At 49.4% G+C, this 21,874-nt stretch overlaps 1 pseudogene; it reads right to left on the reverse strand.

The window, feature by feature from the left end:
• The window catches only part of LOC118923866 (tyrosine-protein kinase Fer-like), a 75,707-nt pseudogene extending 66,466 nt beyond the window's left edge, over window positions 1-9,241 (reverse strand).
• Between the last annotated feature and the right edge of the window lie 12,633 nt (window positions 9,242-21,874).

Below are 21,874 nucleotides of genomic sequence, written 5' to 3' on the forward strand. Positions count from 1 at the left end.
CACATTTGGAAGTGCCATAGCAGTGCTCTCCATATGTACATATGTGTATATAGATATACGGGCCATAATGCATAATGTTTGCAAAGATGGTGCAGCTTCCCTCAGCTGGGCAGTGCCTGCCCTCTGGGGGTGGACATTGCAAGGGTAGCACTGTTGCCTGGAGACTCCATGACATCACAGTGTTGCCCCTTTCCTAGAGACACAATGTGCATGGTGAGAGGAGACAGTTCCCACTTCAGAGGCTGGTGCCCTAGCTGGGGCTGTGTTTTTGGTGAGCTGGGCATCTTCGTTTTCCATTCATCTACTGATGGACTCATGTTGTTTCCATTTCTTGGCTATTGTAAATAGTGCTGTAGTAAACATAGAGGTGCATACGTCTCTTTTAAACTGGGTTGCTGTATTCCTTTTATTTACTGATATATTTATTTATCTACTTATTTTGGTATCATTAATCTACAATTACATGAGGCACATCATGTTTACTAGACTCCCTCTATCACCAAGTTCCCCCCACATACCCCATTGTAGTCACTGTCCATCAGCTTGGTAAGATCCTGTGGAATCATTACTTCTCTTCTCTCTGTTGTGCCACCCACCCCGTTCCCCCTGCACATTATACTTTCCAATCATAATGCCCCCTTTCTTTCTACCCCCCTTATCACTCCATTCCCACCCATCCACCCCACTCCCATTCCCTTTGGTAACTGTTAGTCCTTTCTTGGGTTCTGTGAGGCTGCTGCTGTTTTGCTCCATCAGTTTTTTCTTTGTTCTTGTATTCCACAGATGAATGAAATTATTTGATATATGTATATAGGAGAGAACCACTAATGTTTACTAAGATGGTGCAGCTTCCCACCGCTGGGCAGTGCACGACCTCAGGGGTTAGACTTTGCAAGAGCAGCACTGTTTCCTGGAGATATCATGATGTCACAGTGGTGCCTCTTTCCTAGAGACAGAATGTGTGTGGTGAGAGGAGCAGGTTCCCACGTCCGAGCCTGGTGCTCTAGCCAGGGGTGTGATTTCGGTGAGGTGGGTGCTGACCACTTTGACAGCCTCAGGGAAAATGAAAACCAGATCCAAGGTACTGTGTGTATCTTTTAATTTTTGTGTTAGTACTAAAGTGTTACATGAGCAACATTATGGTTACTAGACTCTCCCCATTTTCAAGTCCCCACCACATACCCCATAAGAGTAACTCTCCATCAGCCCAGTAATATGCTGTGGAATCACTACTACTGGTCTTCTCTCTGTCATACTGCATTCCCCGTGGCCCACCCCCCACCCACATTATGTGTGGTACCCATAATGCCCCATTTTCACCCTTATCCCACCCTTCCCACCCATCCTCCATAGTCACTTTTCCTTTAGTAATCGTTAGTCCATTCTTGGGTTTGGCGAGGCTGCTGCTGTCTTGTTCCTTCAAAAAAGTTTTCTTTGTTCTAATACTCCACAGGTGAGTGAAATCATTTGATACTTTTATTTCTCTGCCTGGCTTATCTCACTGAGCTGAATACCGTCTAGCTCCACCCATGTTGTTGCAAATGGTAGGAGTTGTTTTCTTCTTATGGCTGAATAATATACCATTGTATATATGTGCCACATCTTCTTTATCCATTAGTCTAATGATGGACAGTTAGGTTGCTTCCATTTCTTTTCTACTCTAAATAGTTCTGTGATAAACATAGGGGTGCATATGTCTTTCTCAAACTAGGTTCCTGCATTCTTGGGGTAAATTCCTAGCGGTGGAATTCATGGGTCAAATGGTATTTCTATTTTGAGTGTTTTGAGGAACGTCCTTACTGCTTTCCACAGTGGTTGCCCTGATTTGCATTCCTCTCAGCAGTGTGGGAGGATACCCCATACTCCTCATCCTCACCAACATTTGTTATGAATCTTTCAGATGTTGGCCATCCTGACTGGTGTGAGGTGATATATCATTGTGGTTTTAATTTGCATTTATCTGACCATTAGTGATGTGGAGTATCTTTTCATGTGCCTGTTGGCCATCTGAATTTCTTCTTTGGAGAAGTGTCTGCTCAGATCCTCTGCCCATTTTTTCTCTTTTTCCCCAGTTTTATTGAGAAATATATGACATATATCTCTGTGTAAGTTCAAGGCATCCAGCATAATGGTTTGATTTCCATATACTGTGAAATGATTACAGTAGGTTCAGCTCACATCCATCTTCTCATCTACAAACAATAAAACGAAAATAAAGAAAAAAAAGAGGAAAACATTTTCTCCGTGTGATGAAACTCTCAGAATTTCCTCTTTTAATAACTTTCCTGTGCATCATACATCCGTATTAGCTACAGTCATCATGTTGTACATTCCACCCCAAGAAATGGCTTACAACTGGCAGTTTGTGCATTCCCCCAGCTCCCCTACCCTGTGTCCTCTGCCTTTGGTAACCATAAGTCTGTTCTTTATTTCTGAGCTTTCTCTTAGTTTTTATTTAGATTCCACATGTAAGTGAGATCATACGGTATTTGTCTTTCTCAGACTTACTTCACTTGTCATAATGCCATCAGGGTCTGTCCTTATTGTCACAAATGTTAGGATATCCTCATTTTTAATGGCTGAATAATACTCCATTGAGTATATATACCACAACTTCTTTACTCATTCATCCTTTGATGACACTTAGGTTGTTTCGATGTCTTGGCTTTCTAAAATAATGCTTCTATGAGCACAATATAGGTAGGTCACAGGGAAGGCAGCACAGCACAGAGAAGACAAGCAATGAATCCACAGCACCCCACCATGCCGATGGACAGTGACTGCAGTGGGGCCAGGGGGAACCCATTCACCTGGGTGAATGTTGAAAGCACAATGTTGCTCATGTGAAAGCTTTGTAAGCTTGTGCATCAATGATACCTTAATTAAAAAATAAAAATATAATAAAATAATGCTAATATGAAAATGGGGATGTAGATTTATTTTTGATTCAGTGTTTTCATTTTCTTTATATATACTCCCCAAAGTGGAATTGCTAGATCCTATGGTAGTTCTATTTTTAACTTTTTGAGTATTCCCCATACTGCTATCCATAGTGGATATACCAGTTTACAATTTTACTAAGAGTGCACGAGGGTTCCTTTTTTTCCCCATTCACATCAGCATTTGTTAATGTCTCATCTATTTGGTGATGGCCATTCCAACAGGTGTGAGGTGATGTCTCATTGTGTTTTTAATTTTGTGTTTCCCTAATGACTAGTGATGTTGAGCAAGTTTTCATGTACTTGTTGGCTTTTTGTGTATCTTCTTTGGAGAAATGTCTCTTCAGGTCCTTTGCCCATTATTTCATTGGGTTGTTATTTTCTTGTGTTTACTATTTGCTATTTAGTAGTATGGATTCTTTATATATTTTGTATATTAACCCCTTCTGAAATACATGGTTTGAAATTTTTTTCTCATTTTATAGGTTGACTTTAACTTTGTTGAAGATTTCTCTTGCTGTGCAGAAGCTTTTTAGTTTGGCTAAACAAGTTTGACTAATGGGAGTAAATAAGTAGTCCTTTTAGTTTATATTTTATTTTGTTACTTGGGCTTTAGATGTCATACTCAAAAAATCATTTCTAAGATCTATGTCAAGGGGCTTTACTCCTATGTTGTTTTTTTCTTTTTTCTTTTTTTTACTTTGGTGTCATTAATCCACAATTACACGAGGAACATTATGCCCACTAGATGCCCCACACCAAGCTCCCCCAACATACCCCAGCACAGCCCCCGCCCAACAGTGCAGCAAGATGCCGCAGAAAAACCACCCATTCTCTCCATGCTGCACAGCACCCCCTGTAACCCCCACACTATGCATGCTAATTGTAATGCCCCCTTTCTTTCCCCCACCCCCTTATCCCTCCCTTCCCACCCATCCTCCCTGGTCCCTTTCCCTTTGGTAACTGTTAGTCCATTCTTGAGTTCTGTGAATCTGCTTCTGTTTTGCTCCTTCAGTTTTTTCTTGGTTCTCCTTCTCCACAGATCAGTCAAATTATTTGATACTTGTCTTTTTCCATCTGGCTTATTTCACTGAGCATAATACCCTCTAGCAACATCCATGTTGTTGCAAATGGTAGGATTTGTTTTCTTCTTATGGCTGAATAGTATTCCATTGTGTGTATGTACCCCATCTTCTTTACCCATTCATCTACTGTTGGACACTTAGGTTGCTTCCATTTCTTGGCTACTGTAAATAGTGCTGTAATAAACATAGGGGTGCATCTGTCTTTTTCAAACAGGAGTACTGCATTCTTAAGGTAAATTCCTAGGAGTGGAATTCCTGGGTCAAATGGTATTTCTATTTTGAATTTTTTGAGGAACCTCCATACTGCTTTCCACAGTGGTTGAACTAATTTACATTCCCACTAGCAATGTAGGAGGGTTCCCCTTTCTCCACATCCTCACCAACATTTTTTGTTGTTTGTCTTTTAGATGGTGGTGATCTTTACTGGTGTGAGGTGATATCTCATTGTGGTTTTAATTTTCATTTCTCTGATGACTAGTGATGTAGAGCATCTTTTCATGTGCCTGTTGGCCATTTGAATTTCTTCTTTGGAAAAGTGACTGTTCAGATCCTCTGCCCATTTATTAATTGGATTATTTGCTTTTTGTTTACTGATGTGTGTAAGCTTTTTATATATTTTGGATGTCAATCCCTTATCAGATATATCATTTATGAATATATTCTCCCATACAGTGGGATGACTTTTTGCTCCACTGATGGTGTCCTTTGCTGTACACAAGCTCTTTAGTTTTGCATAGTCACACTTGTTCATTTTTGCTTTTGTTTCCCTTGCCCTGGGAGATATGTTCATGAGGAAGTTGCTCATGCTTATGTCCAAGAGAGTTTTGCCTATGTTTTCTTCTATGACTTTTATGCTTTCATGACTCACATTCAGGTCTTTGATACATTTCGAGTGTACTTTTGTGTGTGGAGTTAGGCAGTAATCCAGTTTCATTCTCTTACATGTAGCTGTCTGGTTTTCCCAACACCAGCTGTTGAAGGGACTGTCATTTCCCCCTATGTATATCCATGGCTCCTTTATTGTGCATTGATTGACCATCTATGCTTGGGTTAATATCTGGACTCCCTATTCTGTCCCACTGGTCTTTGGGTCTGTTATTGTGCCAGTACCAAGCTGTCTTAATTACTGTGGCTTTTCAGGAGAGCTTGAAGTTTGGAAGTGGGATGCTCCCTGCTTTATTATTCCTTCTCAGGATTGCTTTGGCTATTCGGAGTCTTTTGTGGTTCCATAAGAATTTGAGAACAATTTGTTCCAGTTTATTGAAAAATGCTGTTTGGATTTTGATAGGGACTGCATTGGGTCTGTTGATTACTTTAGTCAGGATGGTCATTTTGACAATATTAAATCTTCCTACCCAAGAACATGGGATGAATTTGCATTTATTAGTGTCTTCTTTAATTTCCCTTAAGAGTGTCTTGTAGTTTTAATGGTAGAATTCTTTCACTTCCTTGGTAAGTTTATTCCTAGGTATTTTATTCTTATGGATGCAACTGTGAATGGAATTGTTTTCCTGATTTCTCTCTCTGCTAGTTCATTGTTAGTGTATAGGAATGCCACAGATTTCTGTGCATTAATTTTGTATCCTTCAAATTGGCTGAATTCAAGTATTAGATCTAGTAGGTGCAGAGTGGATTCTTTAGGGTTTTTTATGTACAATGTCATGTCATTTGCAAAGAATGACCGTTTGGCTTCTCCCTTACTAGTCTGGATGCCTTTTATTTCTTTGTGTTGTCTGTTGCCATGGCTAGGACCTCCAGTACTATGTTGAATAACAGTGGGGAGAGTGGGCATCCTTGTCTTGTTCCCGATCTTAGGGGAAAAGCACTCACCTTCTCGCTGTTAAGTATGATGTTGACTGTGGGTTTGTCATATATGGTCTATATTATGTCGAGGTACTTGCCCTCTATATGCATTCTGTTGAGAGTCTTAATCATGAAAGGATGTTGAATTTTGGTACTGTGTGCTTCTTGTCTGTGACATGGTAATAACAAATGTGGCTGATGGAGAAAGCCATTCAGGTTCTTCCCATCCCCGCTGAATGTGGGTGCTGATCCTGTGTTGTACTGTGGACATATTCCTACAAAAAGAGGGAAAATTGGAAGAATGCCAAAGGTCATTTCTCTGAGCCCAGCACTACACTTATGAATGTGGGTATGGGATTGATTGACCTGAAGACTACTTCTCATCCTCACTCTAAACATCACTGTTCACCACAGACATTATAATCCACACCCACACCTCACTGATGACATAGATCTAAACAGAACCCTGTCACTAACCCTGTCTTTCCCCTAATGCTAACTCCTTGCAAAGCTATAAATTGATGCTACGTATCATGCAATGCCTCCTAACCTCATCCTCATTTGATCTTCAATGTGAACTGAAGGAAAGACTCAACCTGTCAACCCTCACAGAAACCACTACCATAGCTCTAAACAAAACAGAAGTTATCCTTAAATCTAAAGACTTATCAAACACTAATTCAAGATAGAACCATTACGCAGCACATAGGATCACTGTAATTGTGACCCACAGGCAACCCGTTTAGTTACCTAAGGCTCAGAGAACTCCACATTGTAATTTTCTCTCCCTGGCCATGTCATGCATAAGTTACCTAGAAGAGAGACTTCCCAATTAAAAGTGGTCCCCTCATAAAACTGTGCTTAACTCTATCCATAATCCTTACTGTTACCCCTATGGCAGACACAAAGCCTCAACCCCTCGCGCACTTGTCTTTTTAACCCTAACACCAACACAAACACACCCTCAACACACAAAGCACACAACCACACAAAACACGCACATAACACACACAACAGAGAACACAGCACACAACACTCCCTAGATACCACACAGACAACTTGCAACACAACACACTCACTTCACGCAGCATGCATAGCCACACAACTCAATCCATAGAAAACACACAATGCACACACACTACATAAATAACCACACACAAATCACACAAAAAAAGACAACACTGAGAACACACACAAGGCACACAAACACAACACAACCCAGACAACACACACAATAAAAAACACACAATGCACAGTGCTAATAATGCAATACAACACACAATACACTCGACACACACATAAAAAAACCACCAACACACACACAACCACCCAGAAACAACACTCAACACGCACTACACATAACAACAAACACAACACATACTACACCCACAAGCCTTAATACACAAAATGAAACACATAAGACCCTCCACCACACAAGGACCACATATCATGCACAACACGACAACCAACACATCAAAGAGTGAATCATACAACACACACCCACAACCACACACAATGAAACACAAAAATGGTCAGACACCCACAGTACCAAACCCAAAATACAACCACACACACAAAGCTAAGACACGCACAACAGAACACACCAACTACATAAAACACAGCCCACAACGTCAACATACTCACAACTCACAACCATAAACAAAACACATGCAACACACACCGGACACAAAATTAACACTAAAAACCACACACAGTGTACTCTCAACACATACACAACACAACACACACTCAAATCACTATGTACAATACACCAAACACACACAACTACACACAAAACACAATAAATACACAGCATACAGAACAGACACTACACAACAAACATAAAATGACAGGAATAACATACACAATGAACACACAGGAATCTCTAACACATGTACCCTGAACCACAGGTGATGGAGGAGTCTAGTAAACATAATGTTACTCATGTAATTGTAGATTACTGATACCAAAGGCCTCTCCTTTCTCTAAAAGGAAACTTGGAATGTAAGAAGGCACTCTGAGAAGAATCTTCCAGGGACATACACTGCATCAAGAAATCTGACATCTTTTCCAATCCACGTCCTGGCATGAAGCATGTGCCAGGTAAATATTGAGGCTTCAGTTCATTACACATCAAAAAATCATTCTTGCCTCTTTCAGATTCAGAGACAAGATGTGCCTATGAGCAGATGACAGAGAATGGAAGCTGGGAAGTGTGTATCAGGGGACAAGGGTCCTTTTTAACCAACAGGGGTTGTCCACTTCCTTCCACACCCTCTTCACACTCCTGCAGAGGACAGCAGGGCCTACTCCTATTAAAACGCACACATCTGCTTTGCAAAAGCCCAGAGTGGGGAGCACACAACTCGGAGTCCATCCCACCAGCTCCTCCTCCAGTGGCCTGGCCTCCTTCAGTCCCTGTTCCTACCTTGGCCAGTCAATGCTTCGTTGGACAGCAACTTCCAGCAATGAGCACATTCATGCATGATTACGGTATAAGGCTGAACACCACGCTGTGTCTGGGACAAAGGAGAGCATCCAGGCTGCTCCCTGGCTCCCCTGGGAGACTGGGTGAAGCACTGTCTGACTCCCTCTAAGTGTAAATTATGCATCCCATGTACTCACACCCCGTGGGATGACGTGCAAGAGATCGTTCATAGGTCAAAACGGCGAGATGCATGTGGGCAGTGATTACTTTAGTACTGAGCAATTTCCCTGGAACCCTCTGAACCTGCACCCAGATGTGGTCAGGGTGAACAAAGCCCCCCTCCCATCGTAACCCTGCTGACGCACGGAGCGTGGTGATTCGGCCACACAAACAGCATGGGGTCTGCTCCCTGGCAGGGCCTGCTGAGCACATTCCGCACGACAGCCAAGCTGGCCTGTGAACACAGGCCGCGGGCCCGACAGGACCCACCGTGAACTCAAGGGCATCCAAGGTCTGTGTGGGTTCTGCGCCTGATGCCACAAGTCGGGGCCCTTGAGGAGGGGCCCCCTGCCCTCCCCTGGGTCCAGCTCACTTCTGGATGTGATGACAATAGAGGGCAGTGAGCAGGGGTTGCTGGAGACCTCACAATCAGCCTTTCCAGCACTACTTGGGCAGAGAAAGAAGAAACCAGGTGGACAGACTCCCTGTCGCTTCGCTGCCTGAGCATCTCTTGAATCTCTAGCTTCCCTCCACCTCCGCAGGTTACGGTGGGCCCCGAAAGCGAAGAGGGTCTCTGTGGGTGTCACCAGGTCCAACTGGGGTCACACCAATATAGCTGGTGTCCTGGTAGGAAGGAAATTAAGATTCAGAGAATCACAAGCAGAGCGCCGTGCGACAAGAGGCAGAGAGGGGAGTGACGTGCCTACAAGCCAGGGGTGCCAGGCCTGCTGGCCACCCTGGGAGCTGGGCATGGAGAATGGATCCATCCTCCCTCAGAGCCCACACGAGGGGCCGACGCTCTGACACCTGGGTTCAGACTCGACCCCCAGGCCTGGGAGATACATTCCTGCCATTCAGAGCTGCTAAGCTGGTGGTGACTCATGGCCAGGAAATCTGAGCCTGAGGAAGTGTGGCATGCCATCCTAACCATGACCCCAGAGGATCCCTGGCCCCCCATAACCCAGACCCCCGCTGGGCTGGCAGCTCCCACGCGCTGTACTCTGTAGTGGGAGTGGCCTCTCACCCAACACAGCCACAGGCCCTCTGGGCACAGACGGAAGAGCCCAGCACTTACTGCCCTAGGAGCAGGCACCGCTCTCCCCACCCTGCCACCTGTTCTCAAGGCGGCCACGGCGTGCTGGCCAGACCTCACCACACCACCTGCCCATGACAGCCTCTACCCCTGCCTGGACCAGCCAGATCCACATGTCTGTTCTCAGTGCCCACGTGGATTCTCCCTCCCTAACCCTGTCATGGTTACAGTGTCACGCATGATCATTTCTGTGGTGTGTCTGCCCCACTAGGCTGTGACCACCACGCATTGGGTTTGTTCATCACTGTGACCCACGGTGTGCTGGGTGAAGGAATGGGTGCATGGGCGGAGGGAACAAGGAAGGGAAAGTGTGCCTTCTCCGCAACCCCCACCCCCGGGCTCTCCAGCAGGGTGGGGGGGGCGCCCCGGTAACTGGGCCAGACTAGGGCAACGTCCTCCCACCTCCCCTCATCCACAGTGAACCCTAAGACACATTTTAGAAGGGCAAGAAGAGAAATAGGCGGACCAAGACGGGCAGTTTGGAAGGCCACCCCTCTGTATGTGTTCAGACGTGACCTTCAGTTACTAAAAGGCGAAGGATGTCTCCACAATGCCCAGGCACTGTCGCCAGTCCCACCCGACTGGCCATGTCACCCCCGCCCCTGGGCGGCCCTGCAGGGGATGCATCTCTGACTGTGTCTGTAGGGGAGGAAACCGAGGTCAAGGAGGTTGAGTCGTTCACGCAAAGTGAAGGGCCACGGCCGACGCGTTGCCAGGTCATCAGACCCAGTGCAGGGCCCTGCCACCCCCCAGCTGCCTCCTCTGTGTCTCATGCCTGCCCCACTCCCAACCCTTCGCTGCCTGAGCAGGACCCACGGGCTGGGGTGAGCTCTCTGCCTGCTGGGAGGCTGCCTCCAGCTGGGGTCTGCAGTGTGTGTGAAAACACTACCCCAGTGATAAGGAACCCAGAGGTGCAAGCTGGAAACCCATCCAGATTCACGAAGTACCTTCCGACATAAAACATAAGAGGAACACGGGCAGTTGAGCGGCATCATCAGCTTCGCAGGAAGGGAAGCAACACCAGCAGGTTGTGTAAATAGTTAGAGTGAGAGAGAGCTAGCCTGGCACCAAGAGACAGCTGGGGGGTGGCATGAAGGGCTGCGGCCCGGCAGGAAGCCACCAAGGGCCTGTGGCTCTCGGATTTCACCCCAATGGGCAGGGCAGGGCCGGACCCCCAAGCAACCAACCAGAGAAGCTCTTTGCGGTGACCTGCTTACTACACAATGGGGCCAGAGTCAGATCTAAAACACTTTATTTCTATTTCAAACAACAAGAGCTCAGTAACAGTGTGAATAGCTGACTCAGATAAAATCAGGATTTTTTTTTTTTGCCACATCTGTGTTACCTAATACAGCCAGACACAGGCTGCTCAAAGTGATCAGTTTTTCAGATACTGGCAGTCGTCCAAACACAAAGTTTGGGTTGTCCAAAAAAAAAATAAGCTATGCATTCACAAGTACAGTTTCATGAAGATACCTTCATGACTGACATTTGGAAACAGACTGTATTTTTCTAGAGCTGATACCACAGGAGTGGACCTCACAGTTCACAGACCCCTGCGGGGCCAATGACAGCCTGATGTGCCTGCGCCGAAGGACCCCGCCAATGGCTGAGTCCCACACAGCAGGGCTTGCTCTTCTGCAGTGCTGTGAGGAAGGCCCGGCTGCCTAGGCTGTGTGGGGGCTGGATGCTGACAGCCATCAGCTCCTTTCCCAGGTGTCCACCCACATTCCATGACATGCACGAGTGGCCTCCATGGCATCATGCACCACTGCACATGTCTCTGCTCGAGCTGGGGTCCCCCCTGGGTGGCAGTGCAGCATGCCTCCATGCCTTGCCGGCTTCCTGTTCCACAGTGGAAGAACCCAGTGCTGCCCTGGCACCTCTCCTCCTGACCCCAACAGAGGGTCTTCTGGGGGGACTGCAAAGCAAGCGTGAGGTCCCAGAGCCATGTGGGCTACTCTGCTGCCCTGGACTCTTCCCAGGCCTGGGAAGTCTTGGCCCTGGGCAGTGAGAAGAGGGCAGCAATCTCCAGAGACTGCTCCTCCGACTGCCCTCCCCAGGGCCTGGGCCTGGCAAATACAAGCTGGGCAGCAGGGATCGCTAGGGCCAACCCTACTGCTCCGTGCCAGTCCCAGTGGCTGCAAGACCCCAGCCATAACTTGCCAGATTCTTCAGTTCAGGGCTTCTCCATCTTTATGGGGCATATAAATCCCTTGGGGGTCCCATTATAATGTGGACTCTAGGTCAGTAGGCCTGGGATGGGCTTGTGAGTCTGTATTTCTAAGGAGATTTCAGGAGGTACAGGGATCATACCAGAGTTTACCTTCCAAGCACAAATGAGCACTTATCTTGAGTTTTATAGTTAATAAGACATTTCACAAAACCATATATTCCCCATCTTTCTGAGGAGGGAAGTTAAACGCAGAGACCAATGAGCCTGACAAGGTCAACAGTGGTGACCTCGATCCAAGTGGCTTGACGCCGAATTCCAGGATGGTTTCACTGGACCAGAGGTTTTCACACATCAGCGTGCACCAGAGGGGCCTGTCAGGCCACAAGAACACACACCGTTGGGCCCCCAGAGCTCCTGAAGCAGGAGGTCTGGGGTCATCTGAGAATTTGCATCTCTAACAAGGTCCCAGTCTGGGCTCTGGGCAGAGAGGAGAGGGCAGCTCAGCCGTGGTGACCAGATGCATGGGCCAAGCACAGGGCCCTTCCTGCCAGAGCCCTCAGGCTCCCCAGATTATTCTGAAGAATCTGGGCTGGAACAGTTTGGAAATGGGGGGCCATTCACTCAATGCCATGAGAGGGAAGGAGTGGCTACATCCCAGGTGACTCTGCAGCAGTGGAAAACAGGTGTTTGTTGAATGAAGAATAAATGGCCAAATGAGTTATAAGCAGATTAGTGGGGAGGAGGAAAGAGGGATTCAGCTACGGATTCCTGCCCCTTTTCCCCAAAAATGCTGGCCCAATTCTCTGACCGTCAAGCAGAGACAGCCCCGGCAGAGCTATGTGGGGCAACAGCCAAGCACACCTGGTCCTGGGGAGCACTATCCACTTCCTCGCTGGCTTCCAGGTCCTGCTCTCTCTCTCCCCCCAGAGCTCAGCAGCCGGGGGACTTGGGAAGGGCCATGGGACAGAGAAGAATTCGCTCCCTCTGTGCTCCCCAGTGTGGCTTGTGGCCCAGCTTTCCCGAGCCCTGCCCTGGGCTCACCCAGTTCACCCATTGCCGCCAGTGCTCTGGGACCACCTGGAAAGCCTGCACCCACCCACCGGTGAGCCAGGGCACTCTGAGAGCCACACTGCTTACTCCCACAGGCCCCTGCCCAGCAGCTCCTCTCTGTCCCTACCCTCCTCCATGCCAGGCACCGGCTCCGTCTCGCACTCAGAACCCTCCAACCAAGTACGCCTGCCATTCCCAGGAAGATAAGAGCCACTACCAGTTCTCCAGGAGAGCCCCTCCCCATGAGGACCGCCTCTAACTCCCCAGGGCCAGCCCCGGCCTGGGCGGGCCTCCTTTTCTGGGCCTGGCACCCCTTCCTTTCAGTGACAGTGCCGGGATTTGCTCCAGGGACCACCTCTCCTGAATTCTTGGGTCCAGATGTCTGGGGTGGAGATGCTGGCCCGACATCCTAGCTCAGCCACTGGAATTGAGCGAGGCCAGGCAGGAGGCCCTCACTGAGCCAAGACCTCCTGGAATACTGGCTAGGACCCCCAGGGAAGGCGGACTGTTTCTGCCAGTGTTGCTAAGCCAGAGCCACTGACAGCACCCCTGTTATAAGGAGAGCCTGCCTGGGAATGAGCCCTACACAGATGCAGTCCCACATCCAGGTGCAGCACGCATCCAGCCATAGGAGTCGGCCAGCCATAGGATTCGGAAGCAGGACCTCAAAGGGATTCATGCTCGCCTCAGTCACTACAGCATTACCCACGGCAGCCAGAACATGGATGCAGCCCAAACCCATGATGGATGAACAAGTAAAGAGAATGGGGCAGAAACGTACAGCGGAACATCACTGCTCCTAGAGAGAGGCAATCCTACCATTTGCACAATGTGGATGAGCTCAGTCCATTTTGGTGAAATAAATACACCAATCACAGAAGGACGGATCCTGCATGATTGCACTTATACGAGGAACCGAAAGTGGTCAAACTCAGAAGCAGAGTAGAGAGGTTCTACCAGGAGCTGGGGGCAGGGGCGCTGATGCTCAGTGGGTATAAAGTTCCAGTCATGCAGGATGAATAGGTTTCACACTGTGGACAGCACCGGGCCTGCCGGTAAAGACACTGTGATGAGCACTTCAGAACCCGCGGAGGACAGATGGTCAGTGTTCTTAGCACAGTGGAGCCAGGGAAGGCAGGCAGAAGAGTCAGGGGAGGGAGGGGAGTAAAAAGAGGGAAAAAGCCACAAAGAGCATGAGATGTTTGGAGGCGATGTCTATGTCTAGTACCTTGGTGACAGTGATGGTGGCAGGGGTGTGTACATCGGTCCAACTCATCAAAATCTATGCATTAGATATGTATAATTTTTATATCAATGTATCTCAATGTACCTAAGAGGAAATGATACTGAGAGATAAAGACACAGAGTCAACTCTTGTTATTTACAGCAGCTCCGTTCCACAGTCACCACGAACACTCGGTCAGCAGATTCTGAGCCAGCGCTCCTGCGGAAAGCTTACGGCTGGGCTCCTACGAGTCTCTGGGCACAACCAGTGGATGCCTGAACTGCTTTATGTGTGTGTCTGCTTTTTAACCTGTTGACTCACTGACACTGATCCACACCAGCAGCTCCCTGATTCCTGTGAAGGCCACTGAGCTGACACACATCCTTGCTCTGTGAGGCCCTTCACAGCCTCGCTGCAGTGAGCCCTGCACTGTGCTTCAGCCCTGTTCTTGGCGGTCATCTTAAACCACCACTGAGAAGCACAGGCCTGCAGATAGATGGCACAGGCGGCAGGGGAGCACTGGTCCGGGGCGTAAGGCTGGGAACGTGCTGGCAGAGTAGGGACCCTGCCTGCTCTGTGAGGACTTGAGGCTGCACCCCTGGGCTTGGGTTTCAGATAAATTCTGCTGGGAGGCAAACCTGCCAGTAATGAGCACTGGTGTCTGATCGCCTGTCCTGCAGCAAGTAGACACCCCTTGGGCCGTGAGACGTTTCCTTTCTCCCCCCAGGCCCAGGGGAGGACTTTCTGTCCTTGTTCCACAGCTGCCCTTTCCTATAAGTGTGTCAGTTTCCAAAAGGAAGGTACCCCCTCCCTTAACCAGCCTGTAGAACCCCCTAAAATCCCGATTCTCAACATGCCAGCCACTCCTACAAAGGACAAGTCTGGTCCTCCCGGCAGCACTCCTCTGCCAGCAGCACGAAGCGAGGGCCCGCCCACCTCTCCACGTGGATGACGAGCTTTTATTCTCAGACACCCAGATCCCCATTCCAGCAGACCCTGCCTGGCTCCCTGCCCCCACACCCCTGACTCTGACCCCACCAGGGACCCAGACCACCTCTTCCAGGGCCTGAAATGAACCATGCCTGGGGTGGAGGGCTTGAGAGACCTCAGTCCAATGACAAAAGGCTTCAAGTCTCCCCTGAGGCTTCTTATCACAGGCCTGTGGCACGTCCATGCTGGGCTGGCTGCAGGGCCCATCCCCTGCTCTGATTGGGAGCCCCCTGAGGCTTGTCCTTCCTGCAGCCCTGGTGCAGGGAGCCCCTCCGAGCTCCCCCAGGGGTCAGCAGCCTTTAGGCCACATCCTGGGAGACTCACGTCACACCTCTCCCCCGCTAAGGAGAAGGGCCTGCCTCCCCAGACCTCCCTGTGCCTCATCAGAGAAGCTCAACTGGAGGCCTGGCCGCTCACCATTACCAGGGCCTCTCTGGATCTGGAGGCCCCCCTCCCTCCACTACACCAGCTCTGGCTGCCAGGGCCACCATCTGTGTCCACTCCAAGGATCCTTCTGCCCAGAGGTGGCTCACACTGCCCCTGTAAACTCCACCAGCCACATTAAGACTTCCGACAGACAGAGTGCCCACCCAAGTCTGTGAGCTGGCTGGCTGAACCCTTGGCCAGAGCTGGGCCTGCCCTTGACCCTCCCTTCTCCTGCCATCTGCCCCAGGTGGGCCGCATGACTGGGTTTCAAAAATCCACATCCTGTGGTCAAATATAGAAGCTGGGCAAAACCAGCTCTTCCTGGGGCAGGTGATTTCGGCTGTCAGACCACACGTCCTAGGGTATCATTTTCCCTTTTGCACTCCCCATAGAGTTAGCTTTATGAGGTGCATTCCTTGGGGCCCCTCTGTGGAGCCCTCCCATGCAGCACAGGTGCGGCACAGCAGAGCACATTTTCGTCTGAGTCTGTTTTAGAACAGTTCTCTTACATGCATCTGCAGCTCGCTGCCAGGTTACACGCCACTGTCACAGACACACAGTGCTGAGCAGAACACCGACGGTCCCCACACCTTAATTCCCTACCCCCTCTTCCCTTTCATCAATGATGAACACTGAACAAACAACTCTCATTGTTTGCAAACAGCTGTACTTCTGTCATCCTGACTGCATTTGGTTCTGTCTAATTGTGAGTGTCATGGGCTGGACTGTGTCCCACTCAGATTCATAGGTTGAGGCTCTAGCCCCCAGGACCTCACAATGTGACCATTTGGAGATGCTGCCTTTATGGAGGTAAGTAAGGTTAAATGAGGTCATAAGGGCCGGGCCCTAACCCAGCAGGACTGGTGACATCATGGGAGGAGAGGCATCAGGGATGTGTGTGCACAGGGCAAGGGCCACGTGTGGCCACAGAGGGAAGACGGTCACTGTGGGCCACGGAGAGAGGCCCCAGGAGAAACAAACCTGCCGGAGCCCTGGTCTTGAATCTCCAGCCTCCAGAAGCGCGAGGACATAAATTTCTGCTGTTTAAGCCACAGGGCTTGTGGTGTTTGCTGCAGCAGCCCCAGGACTCTAAGCAGTGAGCACAGTGCAGACGCCCTTACTCGCCAGGCTTCTGAACGCCCACTACATGCAAAGCTCCACATGAGGCACGCGCGGTTGTCAACAAGGATGTAGCAGCTCTCAGCACGGAGGCACAAATAAGATCACATGGTGGGATGCAAGTATTATGGCGCAGGCAGCCCTCCCACATGCTTCTTGGGAAAATGCACACTCGTTCCAGTGCAACCAATCTACTGGGGAACAACTGGAGCCTGACGTAAATTCTGTCTTTGCTTACATGTGATTTCACCTGCAAGAAATACCAGATGAGCACAGAAAACTGCACCTGGCTGAACAGAGCCATGTAGGACACACACGCTTCACACATCTACCAGCAGCCTCAGTTTACCCTGTGTGTCAGGAGCCACCCCCGTCGTGTCTGCTGTCTGCTGGTATGACTCTCTTGACTTATCGGATTTCACATGACCACCCTTGCACCATCTCACAACACACCAGCAGCAATGCTTATGCCCTTCCCCTCCCCCAAAGAAGCAAACTTCAGGTTAGTTTCAAGGTTAAATGCCATGTTTATGCTAATATTTGTGAATTTCTTGACCATTTACTGTGTAAAGTTGTGCTCCCGTTTTTATTGGGTTTCTATTTTCCTTTTTGTCTGTCGCTGGCAGATTGCTGTGGGTTACACTCCCCCAAAGCCCTGTGGTCTTTCTCTCTCTCACAGTTTTGTACACTGCAGGGGTTTATAGTAACATATATGTCACATTGTAGCAGAAGCGACTTCATTTAAATGTTTCAGAAAGAAACTTCACTGCAGGCAAGTCAGGCCTACATGACAAATGCCTTAGTTTGCCAGGAACACACATCACACACAAGAGGTGTAAACTTCATTACGGGGCATGTGGTTCTGGCTGATGGATCAACAGTGCCTCCTTGGGTCAATATCCCTTAATTGCAGGTAAAATATAGAAAACAGTGATGTGTTAAAAATAAACTTCTAAAATGCTTTGAGGTAAATGAAACCATCACACAAGCCATGTCAACTACACCCCTTCACCTTTAGGCACATTTTCTGACCTCTAGCTGATCTGTTTACTGAAAGAACTGTTTCTTTGGAGTCAAACAGTATCTTTGAGAGAGCCGCGCTGACCTGTCATGGAGTTTTCGGAGGTGCACAGCTGCTCTCTCAGCTTCTCCATGTCATCAGGATGCACCTGTTCGTAGAGGGTGCTCCCAAACCACTCTGACTGGGGCTGGTTCAGAATGGGGGTGACTGAGTCAGACACGTAAATTACCCATCCGGTCTCAGCTGCCACTACGAACAAAAACCCATCGGCTGCTTCGAGGATGAGATGCTTCAGCTCCTGGGGAGAGAAGATTGTGATTAGGATGAAGCACCGATAAACCTAAACCAAATAAATTTTCTTATCAGCTTTGACTTTCCAGGTACCATGATACACACGTAACTTTGGAAACTTTGATTTTTTATTGGAAAATGAGCATTTAAAAATGTGCAAAGCTTGTGCTAGTACTAAACACTGTTGACCCTATCTTAACCAGGCCCCTCTTAGGGAGAGAGGGAATTGGCAGCACAGGGCCATCACGGGAGTGCCACCTTATAAATGCATGTCTGCCAACCTCCCAGAACTCTGACAGGCTCTGATCCCAGGTGGGGCAAGGCGCAGAGCACCATCCACAAGTGAGAAGAGGGGTCAGTTGCACCTGCCTGGGGACATGGACCTGGCTCGTGGCTGCCGGTGAGGGTGGGAAGACAGCTGCTGCAGGTGGACAAGCAGGCCCAGGACGCCTCACCATCCCCCCAGGGCCGATATGAGGGGGGAAGCCAGCTTTAAGACTAATGCCTGCAGCTTCCTGCACTGGCCCTCTCTCACTGAGCTGAGGAGCCCTCTCCTGCAAGTGGCCGGGCTCTGCTTCTGCAGCTTGAGGCACTACATCTCCTATAGCGACTCTGCACATGTGTTTCCAACCACCTCAACAGGCTGACCAAGCCCCAGAGAACCAAGGGTCCTTCCAGGCCAGTGGTTGGTGAAGCCTTCTGCTAGGAATCCTCTGTCCAAATGGAATCATATGTGGAAGCCTCACTGCAACACAGACTAAGGGCCAGCTGTGTGGAGACCAGTGGGGACTCCGGTGCCTCTGGCCCTGCCCTAAGTCCCTGTCCTCAGTGCAGCTCCAAGGACCTAGAGATTAGAAAATGTGCACCTGCTGGTGAGTGAAGCCTGGGAGCTTAGGAAGTGACTCTGAGCCCCCAGCTGGGTCAGAATTCTAATTCTAACACACTGCCTGGGAAACTAGAGAGGAAGTGGACAGCACAAGCATTTTTTAAGGAAAAGTTTATTTTGTCCATTTCTCTTGCTTTGCCCTTGAGCTGGTCTGTGTCTCCAAATGCTTACTTAGTTCAGAGAAGTGGGTCAGCACTTTTATTTTCAGTATTGGGAAGATCTTCCCAATAGGAAGGATGGTAAAAAATGGAACAGGATGTCTGGGAAAGCAGAGAATTCTGTCACTGGAAGAGAGAAAGCGGATGCTGAGTGACTTCATCTGTGCTTTCCCAGTTCCATCCAGTTTGCAAGGACTATGGAGGTCTTAGGGGATGGAGGCTCACCATCATGGAACCCTCCTTCTACCACCCTTCTCCCCAGCTTTGTCTTCCAGGAGTACTCGTTTCTAAGGTCCTGTGCCATGACACCAGGACCAGCCCTACTCCACTCTCCAACTAGCCAACAGCAAGGCTTAAGGGCACGGATTTCCCACCAGACCACCATCCATGGCTTTTCCACTCCACTGTGCAACTTCAGGCACATTACTTACTGTCCTCAGCCCCATCTTTCTCACACGGTTCTGTTTTTTTTTTTTTCAGCGAGATTAGAGTTAAATGATACCTTGTGTGGGAAGGACTCAGGAAGGGCTTGGAACCCAGCAGGTGCTCAAACGATGCAGCTGTGGTTACTACCAGCTACACACCAGGGAACCAGGAGGAAAACACCAGGAGGCTCGTCCTGCTCTTCCGGTAACTCCCACACCGTCCTCTCTCCTGACTCGCTCTCTTAATCCTTCCTCATATAGAGAAAGAGACGAATTTCAAACACTGACCCAGCAGGATTTGTGCAAGCATTAGAGTAATGCAAATAAAGAGCTTTTTCCTTACCCCAGCAGTTAGAAGGTGGGGACACATGTCTGCGTGGCCCCCCCACTAGCCACTCATGCTTCATCATGCTCTAAGCCCAGTAACCATTCTGCTCCCACTGCCCCCTTACGGGCCCCCACAACACTACGAGGTGGGACCACTGCTCGTTTCTTTTCACAGGTGGAATATGAGGCGGGGTGCCCTGAAACCACCCCCATGTGGCACAGCCTTCCCGAGATGGTCCCTCCAGAGCCACACCTGTGAGCTAAGGTCCCACAGGGCCACCGGGATAATTAAGGGAGGGATGGACTAGGTGAGTACCTTGCTAAAACGTCTGCCACACAGCAGGCTGCTTGGGCTCTCCTGTGGCCCCTCTGTGCCTCAATACCTACTCCCTACTTAGGGCACTGCAGGCCCCTGGGCACTTCGCTCTGCATTCTCTAACAACCTACCACTCTGCCATCCCTACGCCACCCACCATGTGCCCAGTGCCTTCAAATCCTGCAAAAGCCACAAAGGCAGAAAGCCCCCATTCATTTCAGGGGTCAGCAAACGGAAGCTCAGCATGTTTGCCAACTTGCTGAAGAACAAGGACTTCCAGCTCACATAACAGCCAGTTGGTAAAACACTATCCTGTGTGTTTGCTCTTTCCAACTATTCAAAGATGAGGATAGCTGTTACTAACATGGCTTTGGGGTCTGACCAGCCTGCATCAGCTCCTGGGTCTGCCGCTGGGCAACCTGCTGACCTTCCTAAGCCTCAACTTCCTTATCTGTAAACTGGGGGTGAACATAGCATCCCCTCCTCAGGCTAGAATAAGGAGAAAGATAAATAATGCACAGGAAGGTGGGGCTCCAGCCAGGCTCAGAGCAGAGGTCTGCAGGTGCGGGCTACTGGGAGCCTGGTGCTATGATCATCAGGGCTGCTGCCAAACCGTCATGAGATGGCTCTCACCACCTCTGCCCGGCACACAGGAATGGTGCTTTTCCTGCCCTCTTCCCATGCCGGCATGCTACATGCACGGTCAGAGGCTTGCTCTATTTTTCCCAGCGATGCCTTACTAAGGCACACTGGAAATACAAACACAAATGACACAAAGGTCAGACACTCCCCAGAATAGTTTCCCAGCAGAGTGGAAATAAAGGGTCCCAGTTCCATCCCCTCCTCAGCCTTTAACCCTGTTTCCCCACGTGGCCATGCCATCTGGGGACACGGTCGTCCTCTTCCCTCCCAATAAGGATATCGCCAGGGTGGAAGGGGCACAGACAGGGCAGACAGCATACCTACTCCGTCAGGAACGAAGGCTTGTAGGCGCCGTCCGTGGACTTGTTCCCCGTGCCCCGCATGGATTTCATGTGGGACACGGCCATGCGCAGGATGATGAGCTTGTCTGGCTTCCGGGCCAGCGCGCTGCACGTGGGCACCATGTCGCACAGCTCCGTGATGTACTGCGTCATCTTGTTCCTCCAGCGCCTTTCGCTCTCACTGTGGTTCTCTCTTCCCAGAAGCACAAGATCAGGACAGGGGAGAGACGCGTCAGACCAGGGTTACCACTCAACAGGCTAAAGTGGCCTGGGGTCGACACCAAGTGGCCGAGACACACAGGCAGGGGGCCGTGATCATGTTTCGGGAGGGGCAGCCCTGACCCCTTGGGAGCCTGGTCTCCTTGTGCGGAGCTCAGGTCCCCACAAGTGCCTCCTCTCACTTCTGAATATGCGCTGCAGGCTTCGCATCATTCCCATGTGCCTAAGGACTTTTCACTAGGCACAGAGATTAAGACACTATCCTTCGGCTGTCACAGGTTAACCCAACATGCTTTCCATGCAGCCGCACAGATCCATGTGGCAGGTGCACACACATAGACGACAATCCTTCTCTGCCTGAGTCAGTGGCTCGCAGGAAGCGCTGTGGCCTTGACAGGCTTTGTGCTGCCATGTTGTGTTGGCAGCAATCCACAGATTCACATCACACCAAGGTGTGAACAAGTCTTTGTTTTGCCTCCGACACGTTTCCACGGCAACAGGAACAGAACGCATGCTCCCCTGGCTTATTAATTACAGATGGCCTATGATTTTTAAAAGCACATGAGGAATCACTGAATCAACCTCTTTGGTGCACGAGGATGAAAAGCTAACAGAAGGAAAGGCAGAATGTTTCCACTCCGGGATCCTCACCTGGAGGCTGGAGCAGGGTGATGGCTGACCCATTTCAATGACAC

This window comes from Manis pentadactyla, chromosome 2, assembly GCF_030020395.1.
Source record: "Manis pentadactyla isolate mManPen7 chromosome 2, mManPen7.hap1, whole genome shotgun sequence".
In the NCBI taxonomy this organism is placed as follows: domain Eukaryota; kingdom Metazoa; phylum Chordata; class Mammalia; order Pholidota; family Manidae; genus Manis; species Manis pentadactyla.